Genomic DNA, 17262 nt, shown 5'->3' with positions numbered 1-17262 from the left:
TCAAAGTCAGAACTTCCTACTCCATCCTAGTCCAATTTTCACTTGATAATAGCTGCCATCTTCACACAAAGCTCCTGTGATTTTTGATGCCTGAGTTAACAGGTCCATTTGGATTGGCTGTGACCAGATCACATTATCTAGCTTAGCTTGTTTGTAAAGCTGCAGGGGAAACCATTAATCGACTTAACTTTTCTTTCCAAAATAGTTTACTCACACATTCTAGACTGAAAAAAGAAAAGAAAAAAAAAAAGCAGCTAACATGAGAATCGTTAATCATTTTTAACCAAATCTTGAATCTATCCTCTAGATCTCCTGTGACCAAAAAAAAAAAAAAAGCAACCTTGCATCTTAAAAAATTAAGGTGCTTCTCTGCTGTTTTGCGGCCTTATATGCTAAGTCCTATAAGAGCTTTATAAAGTAGCTTTTTCTGAAAATCCACAGACTAGAGAGGAGTTTCAACCCTAAGTTAGACATCGACCTGGGTTTTTTCTTACCATCATGGATGAAAATGTAAAGGCACCTTCATTATTAGTTTGGAGGGAGAAGAGTTTCAATCCAGTTGATGCTAAGCGGCTAGTGTTCTGGAAAATGAACCTAGGTAACTTTTCTCAGCATCGTGAGCTGAGCTAACCTGATACGCTGTGGGAAAGGACAGCATATTACTCTGGGTAAATGAGAAGCACACAGAAAATAAAATTGTTAGGTTTTGCCTGGAATTGAAAATTGTTGAAGGTTGAAGACTTTAATGTAGGGAGTTTATCAACAGCAGCAGAATCAGTGGTTTTATCAGAACAGCAGTAAGGTCTGCAAAAAGGCACTTCCTGCTGATGAAATTATATAGCTAGAGATTTGGGTCCAGATTTTATACTCAGGAAGCCCTTGAAAACTTGTTTGCTGCTTCATGCTGAAGGAATTAATAGATTAGACATTAACCACAAAATTTTTGAGGTACCCCCCAAACACAGCATTTTCTGAAAGAGCAGAGCACCCCTCAGTTTCATAATAAAATGTGAAGAACTTGAATCCATATGAAAGTAATTTGTAACAGTTTCTGAAGTAATGTTTTATATGAAGGACATACATAGTAAATGAGTGGACTCTGACATTAATCTTAAAATATTACCAGTTTAAGGAAAATAAGTGGTTACAGGTAAAACTCATATACATATAGATAGCTATGGATATAACTAGCTATATATTTTTAATATATATCTAATATAATAGATCATCTAAACCTCTATAGTAAAATACTGTTAAACATTTTAGTATACATGTTAAACATATTATAAAAGAACATATGATAAATAATTTAGAGATTTTAATTATATCTCTTGACAAGTTAAATTTGAGTTTTACATTTTTGTCTGTTTTCTGGAAAGAATTTGTTAAACAGTCACCAAATATTCATTGCACAAATGCTGCATTCTAAAATTGGGGGTAGAAGGAGAGGTTGGCAAAATGTTGCAACTTTTAGTTATAAGGTGTCAGAATCTGATTTATAACATATGATGATTAGGGTTGCAAAAAAAATTGAGTTTTTAGAATTGTTTTAAAACATGTATTAGATTCAATAGTATATTCTTATCACTACTAGACATTTATGGTATATACAAAATATTTGAGAAAAAAAATTACATTTCCCAGAATTCAATCAGTATCAGAATAGAATGCCAATCCTTGAATCTGGCAGAATATTCTGAAAGAAATGAAGAAGTAAAAAAGCAGTCAATATTGTGTGATACATTTATAGTAAAAATATGCCCCAAATGCCAAGGAAGTTCAGAGGAATGCTTAGAAGAGGTCATAAATTAACTGAAAGAACTATCAAGGTGATTATTGAAATAGACCTTGAAAGAATCAGTGGAAATACAGGACACTCCCCAGAAAATAGCATCACAACAATAAACAAATCAGATGTGCTGGGCCAAATAGGTTGGCCAAAATAATGATAAAAAACTTGATCACAGGGCCCTCCCTGGTGGTGCAGTGGGTTAAAGCACAGCACTGAGAAACTAAAGCCACTTCCGCATGAGTTCGATCCCCGCCTGCCCCAGAGGTGACCACATGGCGTGGCAGACTTCTCCTGACCCGCCCGCTGCTCCCCTCAGCAGTGTATTTCGTCGATCTGCCTGTTCTCTTCCCCACTCTGTCTCTGGTGAAGCCTCTCGCCACCCCTGAGCCTCTGACCTGTACCCCAGTTCTCTATGCACAAATAAAATTAAAAAAAAAAACTTAATCACAAAGGTGTACTGCAAAGAGAACATTAGGGATCATTGTAATATTAAGTTTATGTTAAAGTCAATTAGGGACAAATAAGGAATTTAAAACAAAGGCATCAGATTTGATTAGAAATTTTGGTGGAAAACACTATGGAGAATAATATGAAGTAGAGCTAACCTAGGGTAAAAGAACTACATAGAATGTGTAATTCTGTGATGTGGCCCTCAGAAAAATTTTACAATGTTTAGGCAACTGTTTTTAATACTTTGCAGCACCTATAAGACTAGTAAATTCTTGAACCTGTGTTTAGCTTAAGCCATTTGCTATCATACATCACGTGCTAGCTTTCTATGGGTTTACAATATATGCAATTACCCCAAAGGATAGACTATTCTTATGTTTCTACCATGATTTGCAAAAACATTCAGTTAAATATCTTTAGGATGTTATCATTTATCTCTAGGAAATAATAACTGAAAAAAAATAATTCACCATTAAACTATTAATACTGGCAACATTAATTTCCAAAACTTTCTTCCTTTTAAGAAATACCCATTGTTCTACTTTCATATGTTCTACAAATGTCAAAGTATTTATTTCAAGGTGATTCATGATGAGTAAGGGAAAATAATCCCTTAGAGAACTGCAGTCAGGGATATATCTAGTATCATTTTATGTAGAACTTTTTGGTTAACTTTATGCTATGGAATAGATAAAGATAGTTTAAAATTTGTTTTTCTATGCATTGCTGTATAACCTTAGGCAGATTATTTAAGTTCTCAGTATCTTAGTTTCCTTATTGCTACAATGAATATAACAAAAGTCTATTGGTGTTTGTGTAAGGATTCAATGAAATGGCCTATGTAAAATAGTTACCACAGTACTATCACTTAGTAAATACCTAGTAAGTAAATCTCAGCTTTTATTAGCTTTGAAGATTTTTGCTTAGACAAAAAATATTAAAAACAGGGGTTCAGGGCAACTATATTCCCATTGCAAGGAATAATTGAAATGTTGGTGCCCTTCAAAATCATTTGACTTAGAAAAAGATTTACAAATCTTACCTCTGACTAGCTTTCTGAAGAAATGACCTCAGTGTAGTAAGGAAAAAAAAAAACAGTAAAAACAGTTAATTCCTGAAGCTATAAATAGAGAAATGCATATTATTCATGACATACAAATTTTAATCAAGGCATATGAGGGTTTTCTTCAAAATCTCTAAAAAGCAGTAAGGGTAATACATTGCACCTTAGAAGAATTGACAAAAATAAAGAAAACTAAATTTTCTGAAACATTAGTCTATATATGAAATATACATCATGACAATTTACTTAACTTTTAATGAAAAAAATGTATATAAACCCCTAGCTTGAGACAGTTAATGCAAGTAGCTTTCTCATATTTTCACCATTTTAAGCGTGAGGATTCCTTTAAGCATATACAATGGTATAAAATGATACTATCTTAGAAAATGGCTATAGAACAAATCTAATAAGCACAAACAAGTTCTTTTTAGGAATAAAATACCATTAGTTTAAACGAACAAAAGGATCTTTTATAATTATTGCATGATTTACAAAGGTAGAATTGAGTTTTATATCTGTGCTGATTCTCATAAGCAAGGAATGAAAATGAAAATAAATGAGAGCCCTGAAAACTAAAGGTAACAGCTTTAACGAAGTTCAGGAGTTACAAGAAAAGCTTCCCAACATAAAGTGTAATATACCAGAGTGCTATATTTTAATAATTGTATATAACAGTTTTCTGTGAAAGCAATTTGTGTAGCTGCATAGGAACACAAATTTATAATAATTTATAGCACATTCCCCAAAACCTACATCATGCTAATATTTACATACTCATTTTCAAAATGGAATTCAAACAGAGGTTATTATCCTTATTCCACACACTAACTGATGGCCACACAGGAAAAGAAAGAGAAGTTACTTTCTTTAGATTGCGTTGTTCACTAAGCTGGCCAGAGAACCAGAAATATTAACTCCTCTTTTGCCTAGTAGCAGGCCACAACTGTTTTCCTAAAGCTGAGGTCATCTGAATTCAAATTAATATGACTTTTTCCAGTCAGGGATCGGAATCACTCGGAAGTTGCCACTCCCCGGCATTTTTACCCTAAAGATGTATTTCAGGTGCTGGCACCAAGTTCCTTTCAAACTCTCCTAAACACTGAAGATGTCTTTTGTCATCTTTAAGGTGCCTTCTTGTTGCATAAAGCACATCATCTTGGAAATAAAAGTTTACCTGAGCAAAGAACTTTTCTCCTCTTTCAGGAGTAGATGGAAAGAGGGAACCTTTTGACATAGTAACTGCCAAAGCAAAAAAGGGCCTGGGAGATTTTCTAAGCCCAAATACCTGGGAAGTCACCTGCCTCTGTTGCTCAACACAACTGACATTTTGAGGACAGCTGAAGGTTTACAGACACTTTTCCATTCTCAAGTGTGGCAGTTGACTCCTCACTTACTGCCCTTAGAGAAGTGGAATTCAGTATCAGGGTGTTATTTAGTCACTCGATAGGCTGATGAAGACATAGGCTATGTAAAAATCAAATTTTTCCTAAGAGCATCAACAAGAACCCTGAAATGACCAGATTTCAAATAAATCCATTACTGATTTCATTAAGAAAGACTCCAGGGCCCTCCCTCATGCACAGCAGGTTAAAGCACAGCACTGAGAAGCTGAAGCCACTTCAGGATGAGTTGGATCCCCACCCTGGTGGTGACCCACATGGCGCCGCAGACCTCTCCTGACCCGCCTGCTGCTCCCCTCAGCAGTGCACTTCATCAGTCTGCCTGTTCTGCTCCCCACTCTGTCTCTGGTGAATCCTCTCACTGCCCCTGTACCCCAGCTCTGCATGCATAAGTAAATAAATCTTAAATAAAAAAGACTCCAGCAAGACACTTAACTTCCTACTTTGCCTTGTAATTTAAAAAGTAATTTCTGTACATAAATAAGTAATGCTATTTTTCCAAATCACATATCAAGTCAACATTTTGAAAAGATTTTCTACTGAGTATTGTGGAGGAAGAGTGGGGACTACAGAAGGGGTGAAGAGTTAACAGAAATACCTGTGATGCCTTCCACTGGGGTTACTCCTCTGTCTCACCTGTTTGTGCATTTAGAATCCATGTTCACTCAATATTCATTTAATGTGAGCACCTGGCATATAGTGGGTATTTGCAAAAATCACAAGTTGTTTTTCTTTGAACAAATATAGTCAGTTTTCAATCATATAAAAAATTCTGAATGCTTCCAGACCAGTGTAGAGAATTTTGTAGATAAAAAAAGACCTACTTTCTATGCTACATAACTTTTGTTGCCACAGAAAAAATGGGAAAGGCAAATACAATTCTTATCGATATATAGTAATCACTTTTTTGTGTGTGATCTATTTCCTTGTGAAATAGACATGCTACTAACTATAAAATCCCATAGACCTTTGCAAATCAGTGCTCTAGTTTTCAAAATGTATAAATAAGAAATACATTAAAAAATATATTATTATACAGGGATTGGAAGTTAAAATTTTCCTCCTAAAGACAGCTGATTTTAGTCCTATCCATTTTCCCCTGTTTGTATTGATGAGGTCACTATCACCTCAACCAGCAAAGGAAGTTTAATTCCTTTCAATGACTTTGTTACTTTGGATGCTATCCAGTGGAGCAAGAAGAACATTAAACCTGATTCCTGACAGATAAGCAAAAAAGGAAAAACTTTGGAAACAGATGATTTAAAACAGGCTTACTTGGACACAAACTGCCAGACATTTGGGGTCAAAATTTATACTTATTTATTGAGGACATATTTGTATAATTGGTACACCTTGCAGTTTTAAAATTAAACTAAGTAGTATTCTATGTGATACATTTGTTATTGTATAAAATCCAATTTCTAATTTTAATAAATACAAGATTAATTTCACCATTTTAATATTTAGCTATGAACATATATTTGGTTCAAGCTCTAACAAAGCAATAATCAACATTTTTTTCTTAAAATGCATGTTTTTTTCCCAGCTAAATAACACCCCTAAGGAATTTTTGACTCTCGAAGCAATATCATTGACAATGTGCTTGATTTAGAAATGTAGTATAGTATCAAAGCAGCCAGGTGTGCTAATTCAACTCCTGAACTATTTTGCTAAGACACAGCAACATTTAAATTTGAAGTAACTGAATTTTGTTTTATGTTGTTGTGTTTCTTGACAAAGTATTTATTACAAAGTAAGTATAGTTTACTGAGAACAGAAAAAAAATCTTTACAATTGTAAATTTATTCATTAGTTTACATATGTTCATCAATTCTGTTTTAATAGAAATATATGAGAATCATCTAGCAAAATATAGACAGGTTAGGATACTAAGTACCATTTTGTACTTACCCACAACTTAATTTTGTCCTGGCTTGTGAAAATTCATTTTAAATCTGAAATTGTAACTCTGCTAATTTGTGAAGTTAAAGAAGTTTTATATAAAATAATTAGGAATATGGACATCAGTTATTGCATCATATATGCAAGATAACTTCACAAAGTAAGACAAAATTAAATCTCTACAAAAACTATACCAAAACTATACCAAAAAAAGCATTTTCAGCAGGTTGACTTCACTTATAAGTCCTTTCTGTTGCTCTTTTTCTGCCATATCAACTATAGAAGTAAGATAATATTAACATTATTAATATGAGCTATGAAATTGTCAGCTTCTTCCTTGGGTGCTAGGCTGGATGCTCTGAATTGCCACCTATTTCCAAGGTAAAATCATTGCCTCACACATATACATAATTTGGTTCAAAAGTTTTAGGAGTAAGAAGAATCAGCCACAATGTTTTTCTATGCTTATTCATGAGAAAAATCCATGATAGAATAAATTTGGGAGGTCTGGAAAAGTAAAACATCAATTCACATTACCATTTGTCACATTTTTACCATAACTGTGAATGTGCTGACATCCAGCTTCTTAGAACTCCTTCAAATTAGTACTCTCCATTTCCATGCTGATTATAGTCATCTGTATGCTAAAGTGCTTCCTTTACCGCAGTGGCTTGGTTTTTGTGTGTTGTCTGGTTACTTTTCTCAGACAATCTTGAAACATAATTTGTGACAACCTCAGGGATATAGGTGCAGTCAGAAAAGTTCAAATTGATGTTTACATACTGCGTTTACTATGTAAATTTGGCAATACACATCTTGGTAATTATGAACATTTAATTTAATTATGAAAATGATCAATGATTAACATTTTGGTCAATGCAATATATGAAAGACAGTATCAACCTTCAGGACAGTCATCTGTTATGGTGTTCACGCAAATTGGAATGTGTGCAGATTAGAGATTGTGCTTCACAACTTATCAGAGCCTTGGATCGATTACAACAAAACCTCATCTGTTTTCTTATTCCCGGAGATTTGCTTATGAGCAAACTGATGTGAGGAAGCCAGTCTTTCAGGTTCATAAAGTTTCATCAAAGTGAATGTTCTGTGTAGTTTCTTGCCAGGTGATCACAGCTTTTCTTTTCTTTTCTTTTTTTTCGTTTTAAATGTAACAGTTATAACATTTCCTTTAAATATTTTATTGTCCTAATTGGAAATTTGGGAGGTTTTATTTAAAGCAAGGGAGTATACCTGACTTAATGATTTAAATAAACATGTACCCGAGTGTATTTCATTACATAAAATTGATATATTTCTATAGTTTAACTAAATCCTTGAGATAAGATCTTAAGGTCTAATGATTTCAGTGTCATAAACAGTTACCTTTTTTGAAATAAAAATCTATAGACATTTCCATTCATATTTGCATACATTTGTAAATTTCTAAAAATGGATGAAATTTTGGTGACAAAAATTATATATTAATTCAGATTTTCTAACTTACATTTTACATGAAATACATTTGATTTATTTGCAAAAATAGTTTTATTTTCTCTAAAATATTTTGTGTCTTAATAATTACTTACCAGTTTCATTTGAATGATAATGGGTCTATATTTATGACCACATTTGCAATTAAAATAACTAAAAATAAATCTTCATTTAAAAAAAATTGGACTTTGAGGGCTACTGCATTCATCAATTCACTTTATTCTACATCATGCACTTTTGCTCTAAAGAAAATTATCTCTTCCAGATCCACACAGTGTCACAAGAATGAATGAATATTCCGTGAATGCATGAGACAATAAACTTTCAGTGTCTTACTCTGCTTTACAAACTTCATTATTAGCAGGAAAACACATCTGTTTTTTAACAATATGTAATAGTATGATCTTGAGTATATCATTTTCTCTGCTTCAAATTTCTTCTCATCATAAATGATCAACAATGATACATTTTTTTGGTTGAATTTAAAGAGCATTATCTGAAGTGAACTCCCTTCCTATTCTCTTACCTACATGAACAATTGCCACCAACTCTGGCATTACACTGATCATCCCTGTTCCACAAAATATTTCAGGTCCCCATCAATATAAACACTGAGAATTTTTAATACATCAAGCTAAGTAAGTTCCAGGCTAGAATCTTATTGTACATAATTATGAATGGAAAAGACTTCAAAAACAAATTACTAAGCTCCTGGTGGTGCAAGAGGTTATGTCTCAGCACTATGAAGCTATCAGTAGCCACTGCAGCACAAGTTCAATCCTCACCAGGGAGGTGACCCACATGATAGAGCAGACCTCTCCTGTCTTGCCCACTGCTCTCCTCAGCAGTGGAATTCAGTACATCTGCCTGTTCTGCTCCCCACTCTGTCTCTGGTGAATCCTCTCAACCCCCTGCCCCCACCAATATCTCTGGCCTACATCCCAGCTCTTGTATACATAAATAAATAAAAATTTTAAAAGAACATATAATGAAGGGCATATTAGACATTAATTCCCAATATCAGGAAAGCAAAGGAGTTTGCAACTGAATAAAAGAAAGTATAATAATGAGAGAAATTATTATAATGAGAGAAATCATTGCTAACATATAGTTGCAAAAACACTAGACTGTCCGTGATAGTGAATTTTCTATTCCTACTTTGAAGAATTGAAAGCATTTGAAAATTTCAGCAACTATCTTTGGCTTTAAGGGAAAGCAAACATTTACAATTACTAAGCTTAATTAAAAAAAAAGACTATTTATTGCCAAAAAACATTATCATAATGGCTGACTTGTTTCAATGTCTAAAAAGGAAATGTTATTCTATCACAACTTCCTTTACATTAAATATTATTTAATAAAAACTGTCCTAATGAATAATTTATTATAATTAGAAATTTGACTGAGTCAAATACCAAATAAAAAATCAAAATAAAATTATCCATGCCAATGCTGTACAATGGAGAAGTTGAGTACTAGATTATACTTTTTTTTTTTTAAGCAATGCAATTCCTCTTGAGGAATACTGACAAAATAACTTCAAAATTACAAAAATGAAGGTATATAGTGTAGGTATTTGCCTAGGAATTTCCTGGTTTTAGCCTCTAGATGACCTCATAATTAAATACCTAAAGGAAACTAAAAGCAATCTTGATCTTATATGTTTATGGTGACTTCCCCAAGTTGTGTTTTAATATATTGCTAGTGAATTAATAAAATAACAACCAAATACTAAATTGAAGGTAATCATGATACTGTGAAAGGTTATACTGGGAAAAAATCAGATGTTTTTCAGTTTTCATTCGTTTATATATCTATTTTTATCAACTTTAAAATGAAACAGAAGTAAATTATAAAGGTAGAAGCACAGATTAAAATGACCATAAACTGACTCTTACCTGAACTCAAATGAAAGTTTTAGTTGAACATCATACAATAAAAATTTTATTCTATCTTAAGCAAAAGAATTCTTTTAAAATAGAGAAAATAATGAAGTGACAATTAAAATATTTTCTCATAAGAATTAGAGTAATGTAATTCTTAACTGTCAGCTATTTGACAGAACATTGATGATTAATGAATTTGATATTATTTAGTGGATTTAGTATATGGAAAAGAAAAAAATTGTCTCCCACCTAATACAGATTGCATCTGGAGGTTTTTAAATTTCTTAGTAACATAAGTTTAGGCTGACAGTAAAAACAGGAAAAAAAATTCAACATTTTATTTACTAATCTTTAATAAAATACTCATTGAAGTTCCTATTTTTAAAAAGAGAATATGGTAATTTGATAACATTATCTGAAATTTTTGAAAATCAAAGCAACTATATGAAAAGCTATTTTCTTTACAGCATACTTATATTGCTCTAAATTCCCTTGAGTCTTCATTTATAAAAAGATCAAGATTCATCTTACCAAAGAAAAACTATTCCAAGACTTAGGAAAGTAAGTTTCCACCCATTTCAACCTGTAACATTTCCGTAATCTTTTAAATTTGCATTTCAAAACTACTCAGTCTCAAAAGGGGGCAAAAAGGTAAACATATTCTGTTTATACCTTCCTGCTGTTTTCAATTTTAGTGTGTGTAGGCACCCAAAAAAAAAAAATCATCATTTGTAGCATTAGCATTTATGGTTAAGAGCCTAAGGCCATCCATTCACATACATTGACATTCAAAAGGCCCAAAGTCAATCTTTAATACATGAATAGTAACACTAGGGCCAGGTCTAACTTAGAAAGCAGATGAAGACCAAGATACCAGTTGCCCTAGTTTCAAAGTAGCCACAATTTGTGTATAAATTATTTTCAGAGAACCCTGCCGGTTCTTTCCCCCAGCGAAGGAGGAGCCCTGGGTATGTGACAATACTGCTGTTTAGCCCCATTTAAAAAACAAGAAAGAGCTGATGCCAATCTGGGCTACTGTCATGACACATTACATTTACCTCTCCACTTACTATTAGTTTTCACTCTATTTTGAAAGAGGAATTCATAATTTTTAAAGCCATAACCACCTTTAAACATTCATTATTAAAACATAGCCAAGAAGACTCAAGCACAGCCTTTCTTAAGGACTTCTACAGTAGAAAAATCAGAATTCGAAAAAATCTATTTTGTTTGCTACTCTCTGGCACAGTGCCTTAAAGATGACTTTCACATATCACTAAGCATGCAGTTTTCTGAATTGTTAGAAGAAGTGTGTATATAACTCTTAGCCCTTAGGAAAAAAAAAAAAGGGAAAATGAGACAGGTAATTGATGTATTAGGATGTTAACAGTGATATTAAGAAACCAAACCAGATTTTTGAATACTAAGTTGTTTCTATAATACAACATCATCCTTCTACAATATATGGGCCTTCCTGATTAATTCAAAGAATAAGAGGTTATCTAAATGAAATACAGGCAAATGAAAATTATATTTCCATTAGCTTACTAGGTGTTTCTTCCTGCCTTCCCCACTTTCTTTCAAGCTGAGTGTTTTGTTTTGTTTTGTTTTTTTAATATTTCATTTTATCTTCTGTGGTCACCCCAAAGCTAGTCAGATCCCAAACCCCAGAAACCAGGAATATGCTATATAACATAGCAAAAGATATCTTCATCTTGTGATTAAGTTAGGGAAATTAAAATAGAAAGATATTCATGGGTTACCCTGGTAGGCTGGATAAGAGGGAGCAGGATGGTTACTGGGAGATGTGAGAAAGGAAGCCAGTGTGTGGATGTTGCATGGAGATCTCACAAGACAAGGAACACTTCTGTCACTTGAAACTAAACAGAGAAAGCAAGAAATTCTCCTCTCATAGCATCTCAAAAGAATTATCCCTTCCGGAACTATAACTTTACTACCACAGTACTAATTTCGGGCTTCTGACCCCCAGAACTAGAAACAGACAAATTTGTTGTTTCAAACCACTAACTTTATAAGATAGCTTTATATAGGCATTAGAGGTTTTGATGCATTGCCATACACATACCTAAGAATTTAGAAATGACCTTAGAAATGGATATTGGGCAAAGCCTGGAAGGATGTTGAGGCACATGACAGAAAAAAGTCTAAATTATCTAGAATAGACTGTTAGTGGATGCAGATTTTGACGATTCTGTTGGTGAAGCCTCAGAAAGAAGGAGCAGTATGGAAAAACCTATAATCATATATACCTAAGTTAAAAATACCTAATGGACTGCAGGCAAAATATAGATGTTAAAGTGGTGCTAGTGAGGACTCGGAAGGAAATGATGAACAGATAATGGGAGACAAAAACCCTTGTTACATCAGATCAGAAAGCTCAGTTGATTTGTGGCCTATAATTCTTTGGGAAATTATCTGATAGTAAATAACAGAATTTGAACTAGTGAAGAAATTTCCAGTATTGAAGGTATAGCCTAGTCTCTTTAATCTATAGTAAAATGTGAGAGAAAGAGAAAGAGAAATTTTCTTTAAGCAAAAATGCAGCTCTGGAAAGTCAAGAGTATGATTGGCAACTTCCTTGGTTGTTTTGAATCAAAAGATCAGAATATTCAGTCACATAAAGGAGTCCTTAAAAGTTAGACATCTCCCTGCTGGCACAATGGGTTAGGATGCAGCACTGTAAGCTGGCCACAGCTGCTTCAGTGTGAGTTTGATCCTCTCCCCTGGAGGTGACCCCACATGGCATGGCTGACCTCTCCTGGCCTGCCCACTGCTCCCTTCAGTACTTCATTGATCTGCTTGTTCTGTTCCCTATTCTGTCTCTGGTGAATCTCCCCACCGCCCCTGTACCTCTGGCCTGTACCCCAATTCTGTATGAATCAATAAATAAATCTTTTTTAAAAAGTTAGACATTTTCTGATGGATTTCTTCAACCATTTGAACCCAAGTAGGAAAACAGAGTCAAGATTGTCCAGGAAATATTGGGATGGGGACACCTGATAGAGTGAATCCCTGTGCCACACACGAGAGACCCACGGGTTTTTAAGAAAATATTTCAGTAGACAGTTTGCCTGCTGAAAGAGACAGAACATAAAACCTACAGGTAGGAAACAGGTTAGGAGAAGTATTGTTTCCAGCATGTGGAAGGGAAGGGTAAATTCAAGGATAGAACTGGTAGAAAGGTATTCTGTGGTAGAACATAAATAGCAGTAAGAGAAAAACAAAATGAGTAAGGGAAAGATGAGAAATGATACATAAACATTCTTGAGATGGCTTCCTATGAAGTTGCCATGTTAGACAGCAGAGAAGTCAGTTTGCTCAAGTATTCAAGCCGTCCAGACGGCTATTGTTTCCAAATAGTGCCTTTGAGCTGTCCAGGGGGAAAGAGAGCAGGAAACAAATTGTACAGATTAATCTTATTTCTTGCATTCTTCTGGTCAAATTTGTCCTGTGTGCAGATTAAATCATTTGATGCCTTTGGCAATAGTTCAAAAGGCCAGGCTACACTGTAGCAGTTGACACAAGCCCAAAGTAGAAGAGAGAGCCAGAAACTTCAAAGTCAAACTGTACAGTGTCAACTAACAGTGAGGGGCTAATATTTTCTGACAAGTAGCTGGTGATCCAAGTAAATGAATCTATAGTTCTTCCCAGGGTCCATCAGCTCTAGCAATGATTGAAGCCGAGCAAAGAGTGAGGCATTGAAAAAATGGATAAAGCTGAGTGTGTCTGGTGAAATTATATGAAATTTCTGCTACAATTGGAGTTCTATATATGACATCACTCATTAAGTCTAGAAAATTCTCAACCATTATTACTTCAAATATTGCCTTTGCCTTTTGCCCCTTTCCTCCTTTAATGGAATTACAAATAATGTTATCATATCTCTTTGACATTTTCTATCTTTTTCTCTCAGTTTAGCTCTTTGGATAATTTCCTCAACTCTAACTTATTGTTGATTAACATTGCCTCCACTACACATAATTGTTTGTCATATATTTTTCACTGAGTTTTTTAGTGCCAATTATATTGTTCTTTACTTGATGTCTTATGTAGTTCTTTATGAAATCTATTTTTCATCTTTCCTATTTTCAACTAATGCTAATTGTTATACTGATAGTGCCAATCTCTTTTTGATTATTATATTATCTATGTTTAGTTGATATTATTGGACTATGAAATTTTCATAGCCACAGTTTCTGATATGTTACTGCATATAATTTTTCCCCTTTGCTTTGCTATTTGGATTTCTTTACCTAAGAGCTTATGTTTTCTGGAATTTATCTGTAAAGTTGTTTGAAATTTGAAAAGAAGTTGTATATTTCTGCACAGAGAATTTACATTTACTTCTCTAAGGAACCTGGGACACTGAAGCTCAGGATCATTTAAGGAGTTTGTCTTTGGTTGTTGAACACCTAACTGACATGGATTTCTGTAACAGACCTATTATTGAGCAATGGCTTATAGCAAAAATTCTTCATATAGGTTATTTTTCTTAGTCCAACTTTTAAGATAGCATTTTATTTTTTCAACTCATTGCTGGGAGGCATGTGAAACTTATTTTTAATTCATTATATTAAATACACATAGTACTTGTTCTAACCTTAGGAGGACTCTTAAACTTTTTTCCCACTGCAAGGACCCTGGGTTCTGTCTCATGTCCTTTCAGTACACAAACTACCAAAGAAACTAAACTTTGAATTTACCTGTGTCCTCTAACTAGAAAACATCTTCAGTGCTCATCTTTTTACTGGAACGTTCTATACTTTTTTTAAAAAAAGATTTATTCATTTATGTATACAGAGCTGGGGTACAGGACAGAGGTGCAGGGATGGTGAGAGGATTCACCAGAGACAGAGTGGGGAGCAGAACAGGCAGATAAGTGAAGTACACTGCTGAGGGGAGCAGCGGGCAGTCAGAGAGGTCTGCCGCACCATGTGGATCACTTCTGGGGCAGGGATTGAACTCATGCTGAAGTGGCTTTTAGCTTCTTAGTGCTGTGCCACCATGGAGGGCCGGATAGTACAACAATGCTTGAAAAGGGCGTGTATTTTTTAAAGGTGTATAAAAAGAACATGTTGGAAAAAGCCAAAGTAGTAAGTAAAATGGAAAATCCCAGTGTAACCTTTAGACACATTCCTATTCATCCAAAGAGAAACTATTGTTCACTTACAAATTACGTTTTCTCAACTTGCATAATGATTCCCCAGGAAGATCAACCACAGCCTAATTTTAGTGGCACAATTGAGTCCTGCATTGCATCCAAGTGAGTCACTCCTGCAAAAGGTAGGCAAAAAGTTTGAAGTTAACACACCATGACCAGCAACAGCTGGTCAAATGGAGTTAATTAAATATCTAATTATTCACTCTAGAGATCCCACCCCAAAATCTAAAATAAATGAGGTTGCATTTCTATGTATTGATGCTTACATAAGTTAGCAACATAGCTTAGATGGCACTTTATAAGCAATATTTAGCGAAGAAAATAATGCAAAATTATCCAAAGAGAGCCTGTGGACTACTAATCAGACCTTTTAATAAATATAGAGATATCTATCTCTCTCTACATATAATCTCTCTATTTATCTATACTCCATCAAAAAGTAAGCCCCCACAAAATATAATAATGTATAAAATTATATTTTAGTTTTATGGCCATTGCCAATGTAGCTATATACTACACATCTAGTTTCCTAAGTTTATCAATCAATTCTGTTAGCATGTACACAGCTTAAAAAGAAATTTCATGGACATGAAGTAGGAATCAAGACTTTTTCATAAAAGATCAAAGTAAATAAATTGATGCTTATTAAAACATGAAATGTACATTGAGCTCAATTTACTTGCTAAATTTATTCTGGGGTGTAAATAAAAATATCCCAAGCCCTTTAAAATTTTGCCTCACTACCCAGAAGTAGGAATCAAAACTTTTTCATGAAAGATCAATGTTAATAATTAAATTGAGGCTTATTAAAATGAGAAATGTACATTGAGCTCACTTTACTTGCTAAATTTATTCTGGGTATAAATAAAAGTATCCCAAGCCCTTTAAAATTTTGCCCCACTTTTGTTATAATAATGACTACTTTTATTTGGTGCTTATAAACTATTAAGTAGTTGGATCAAATTTTTAGTTTCAAATGGCAACACAGAAAATATTGTCAAGCATATTATTTAAATTGTAATGGAACAAAACATCCACAGTTTTATAATTAAAAAGCCTAAAAATTTAGAGGATTAATTTCCTTAACTTTGAACATAAGTGTTCAGAAGTCCAGAGTTATAAATTTATAAACAGTTGGATGAGAATCTACTTCAAAAATCATATTACATCCTATTTAAAATTACATCATTTAATTCTAGTAAAAGAAAGTTTCGTCCATGCTTATGATTACTTTTCCACAGACAAACATAGAAAGCATGAGTTCAAAAGTGAGGCTTGAATATCAGAACTTTTGGCATTAAACTAAACCTGAATTCACTCAGGATGTTCAGGATTCAACTTAAACATCCAGTCTACATTTGTGCTGAAACAACTCACTATAGACTTTAAATTTATGGGCAGTGAGCTTGATGAATGGAGAATGAACCCAAACTATCCTTTTTGCTTTGAATCGTGACTAAAACTCCCTTGACTACATTTTTGCACAAATCAAACTGAAAGAGTGTACTAACTCTCAACCAAACTCATCCTTAGAAAACTATTTTTTTAAGCTTAAAGAATTGCAGAACATTAAACTTTGTGATAATATGGTGATTCTCACACTCTTATTTTATAGATGAGAATACTAAAGCACAAAATATTGAAGTTCTTGCCCACAGTCATATATAGTTAGTTATTAACAGAGTTGGAATTCAAATTCAAATGATTAGTTTCTCAGGCCACTAGTTATTAATTTTTCTGTTTCTAGAGACAGTGAATAACTTCAATCACATTCCCTCTCACAACTCTTTGGAATGCTATAGTCCATCCATATCTAGTTCAAATGATATGATTGTTCTAGTTTATTTCCGGTTGACAGTGTTATAATTAAGAACTCAAATTGCTTTTTTTTTTAACTTCTCTATTACTGTAGAATACAAACACAAAAGAAAAGCACTCACACTAGAAAATTTTCTTTATTTGCTACAGTAAAGTCCTTGCATAATGCTTTCTCCTTCTTGTCATGCTTATCCTGTATAAACATTTAAAATTTTTGATTCAAACAAATCCCCATGACTTTAGATTCTGAAGTCCTAATCGCCCTATTTAAACATAAA

The sequence above is a fragment of the Condylura cristata genome, unplaced genomic scaffold, assembly GCF_000260355.1.
Source record: "Condylura cristata isolate star-nosed mole 26May11 unplaced genomic scaffold, ConCri1.0 scaffold00030, whole genome shotgun sequence".
NCBI classification, from domain to species: domain Eukaryota; kingdom Metazoa; phylum Chordata; class Mammalia; order Eulipotyphla; family Talpidae; genus Condylura; species Condylura cristata.
Note: the sequence above shows the minus strand (reverse complement) of the source record.